The sequence below is a fragment of the Dipodomys merriami genome, unplaced genomic scaffold (genome assembly GCF_024711535.1).
Source record: "Dipodomys merriami isolate MVZ:Mamm:240054 unplaced genomic scaffold, mDipMer1.0.p SCAF_2069, whole genome shotgun sequence".
NCBI classification, from domain to species: Eukaryota; Metazoa; Chordata; class Mammalia; order Rodentia; family Heteromyidae; genus Dipodomys; species Dipodomys merriami.
In genome coordinates, this window is record NW_027203459.1 from 65,371 (window position 1) to 69,173 (window position 3,803).

At 33.3% G+C, this 3,803-nt stretch overlaps 1 pseudogene; it reads left to right on the top strand.

Moving 5' to 3' along the window:
* The first annotated feature begins 2,437 nt into the window (after nucleotides 1-2,437).
* Nucleotides 2,438-3,102, top strand: LOC138833414 (ankyrin repeat domain-containing protein 49 pseudogene; annotated as a pseudogene).
* The last annotated feature ends 701 nt before the right edge of the window (nucleotides 3,103-3,803 follow it).

The following is a 3,803-nucleotide window of genomic DNA, read 5'->3' on the forward strand; positions in this document are numbered from 1 at the left end:
AGAAGTATTTTGATTGCTTTTTATACCAAACATTCTGAGAGAAATATACTACTTTAAAATGTTATTAAAGCAAGACTGATATAAAAATCACCTTTGACCCCAGATAAATATTTTACCTTTCATATACCCCAAAATGCCGTCTGAGCTATCATTAATGTTAGCAACAAGGGGTTAAAAATCATAGACACCAAGACCGAAGCATGAATTAAAGACTCTCCAACTTGTCAATACAATTGGTTTAAAAAGTCATCAATACTACTGCAGTTTTAAATTTTTCTTATGGAGATTCAATTATAAACTATTAACAGTTGAAAATAACTCATTTTCTTGGGAGTAGGACACAAAGCACAAGATTAATCCTAATCATTTTAAAGGACCTTTATTTATACTACAAATTCACTCCCATAACTACAATGATATGAAAAATAACTGAAGTACAAAAACACAAAGGAAGTAATTTAACTGCATCATCTACATTCAATGGACTGTGTTAATAGAAAACAAAGTTAAACTAATAATTAGCTTACCAAATTCACATACATTCTTTTATTTTATTTCATTTAGTTTCATAAAAACTGGATTTTCATAAGATGATGCATAAAATGCCTATATACCCACATACATTTCCAGATCTTAACAATATTTATTTCAGAAATGTCTTTAGCTCCATAGTCAATGAACTGAATTAGTACTAAAATATTCAAAGGGTTTTCAGAAATTGCAAGACTTGCTCTGGGATGTTATTCATATTGGAAAAGATATTCGAAAAGCCTTATTTGTTAAGTTGAGATAGTTACTCCCACAGAAGAGCCATTAGCCCTTTGCATGTACAAAACAACTTCAGATACATCCACTATCTAAAGATGACACATGCTTTTGGTTTGTTTGTTTTTGAAAGGAATAGCTAACAAGCATATCAACAATACTGATTTTCAGTCAATATGATGGGATATTCAAACTTGATAAATATTGGGTTGATTACCTCTTAGTGTGAATAGATATGATCTTACAAAGAAAGTTATTTTCAACAGAAAGCCAGAAAGAGTTTATCCACTTTGTGTTTCACGGGAATAACCAGAGAGCAATACCTATTTGGTCCAGTTGGTCAAACTTACTCCAGGAGCATATGTTAAAAGTATAACAAATTTAAGAAGTCAAATACATATTTTGTACCGACAGTCATCTTCCAGCAATAATTTACTCCCTAAATATGTCTGAATCTTCTCATCTAACATATAATAAGAGCTGAAAGCGTTCTCTTTCATCTAACTTAATATTGTAAATCCTTTGATTCTGATGATATTATTTGACAAATAAAATGTACAAAAGCGTGGTCCAACTGAAATGACATGACAGAATACTGATACATAAAAACATTGCAACAAATTCAGCTCTTTTCAGCCTCACCCTGTCCACATTGGCAAGCAACATTGCTACAGCACATGCACACATATACACATACACAAATACCCAACATTAGAAAATATATATATATAATGTAGTACTGAAAAAGTAGTCCTTTACATGACTACTTACATTCCTTGTTTTTTTTAAGACACTTGTTTTCATCCAAAAAAGTAGCCCTGTCTATTGTCTTCATGTGGTTTCAATGATTGAAGGTGCTTAATGAAAAATCAAAATGTATTAGTAGTACTTTGCTATCAATTAAATCTCACTTTTTCTTTTTGGAAAATATAATGATCAAAGAAATAGTTGAGAATCAGCAAGCAATTGTTCAGAATCATGCTTCCAGTGCAAGTGGGTCAACAGTAAGTAATCCTCAATACCATTTTCCACAAAGTTTGTCACTGATACAATCGGCCTGCTTTCTCTTGCTGCTTCCATAGCCTGGACCTATTCCTTCATTGTACATGAAAAGTGTGATTCAACTGATTTCATTCAGATCTGTTCCTAGAATTATCAAGGATTTAGATTCTTGTCTGCAATATGATTAAACCTATGTTTCTTCATGTAGGCTGCTAAAAATGTATTTACCAAATTCAAGTAAATACATAAATTCTATTTCCATCTTTTTAAAACATAAAATTCTGCTTGCTCTATATATTGATCAGAGGCATGCATTTGTGGCTATATAGGTCATTGCACATCTGTCTCTCTTCCTCTCTCTTTAATGTTTCTCATAGATAATAGGATTGCTCTATAATTATTGTAATTTACTTTGCTTTTATATTTTTGGTTGCATCATTTTACTTTCTGCTCTGCCATTTCCCAAATCAAATATATAGAAGGCATTGTTTCATCTTTTCTCATTCCTAGAATAAGCTGCACATGAAGACACCACTGGTCCTTATTTTCAGTCTGTATCTTTGAATACGGAGGAAAATCTTTCCTCTGCTTCCATCAATTCCCTAATCTCCAGTTAGAATAATTTCGAATAGTAAAAATATAAAAAGGGAAAATAAATCATGGTGAAAAAACAGATGCAGAAAATTCACCGGATTTTTCTGAACAGTTCAACTAACTTGAACTATTAGGGAAATACTTGGACACCTCATTCCCACTGTCACTCAAAGTCTCTGGTTAGGCAATTCTGATGAAGACGAGGAACATGATGAAAAAGTGAGGAATGGTATCAATTGCAAGAAAAAATGGAGAAAGATCCATGCAACTTTCTTCTTTTGGCTGCTGAAAATAATCAGGTTATTATAGTGCAGAGACTACTTTCCATAAAGGCCACTCATGTGAATACTAGGGATGATGATGAGTATACCCATATTCATCAAGAAGCCTACAGTGGACACTTAGAAACTGTCTGTGAGTTGGTGGCTGAAGCGGCAGATATTCATGCAATAACTGTAGATGGCTGGACAACCCTGTGCAGTGCTTATATGTGGAATAATAATAGAGTGGCTTTTTTCTTACTTCATCATGATGGAGATACCAATGGCCCCCTTGCATCTTGCTGATGGAAATAGAGTTAGCAAAGACATGTTGGATCTGCTTCTGTTGAACCATTATGTCAAATCAGCTCTGAAGAACAACTTGGAAGAAACTGTATTTGATATTGCCAAAAGGATAAGTATGTATCACTACCTCTTTGAAGTTTTGGAAGGCTGTACAAATTGCTCTCCTAAGTCATAATGGTTCGGTTAAGTTTCTTAAATTTCAAAAATGCCATTTCATTCTGTTTCCATACAAAATATTTTCACAATCCAACTAACAACAATAGCTTACTGCAACAATTCATGGATTCCATGGAAGTCTTCCAAGTCAATTGCCTTACTTTGATGTCAAAATGTATTCAAGAGTTAGTTGTATATATCTATAATGATTTCTGGAGAGTTTTTGCTTTTTATTGTAATTAAGTGGTTACATAATTTCCCTAATTTCACAGTATTGTGGGATAGTGACACTCAGTTAATATCACAAACACATTCTAACATTTCTGGAGAAAATTGTCTTTCACAGTCTATAACATTTATGAGTTCCATGAGCTTTGCGATACTGTTATTTCTTCCACATTGGTTGGTATGTACATTTCTTTTGTTTTGCATAACATCAGCTGTTCCCTTTTCCCACTTGTTCCCTCCCTTCTATCCCTGCCATTAACTTGCTTAGTTCATTTTGGTCAATGTCCAGTGCAACTAATGAATTTTTCCCTAATTTCCTCTATTTCTATGTCGTCTTCCTGGTTCCTCTTCATTGTACACATATATACCATACATGTGATCAGCAGCATGGGGCTATTTAGTAGAGATTTGACCAGATGAGTGAAAGTCCTTTGTTTCCTAAGTCCTGTTAAATATGTCGTATTACCTAACATTTTGGTTTTAACATCAACT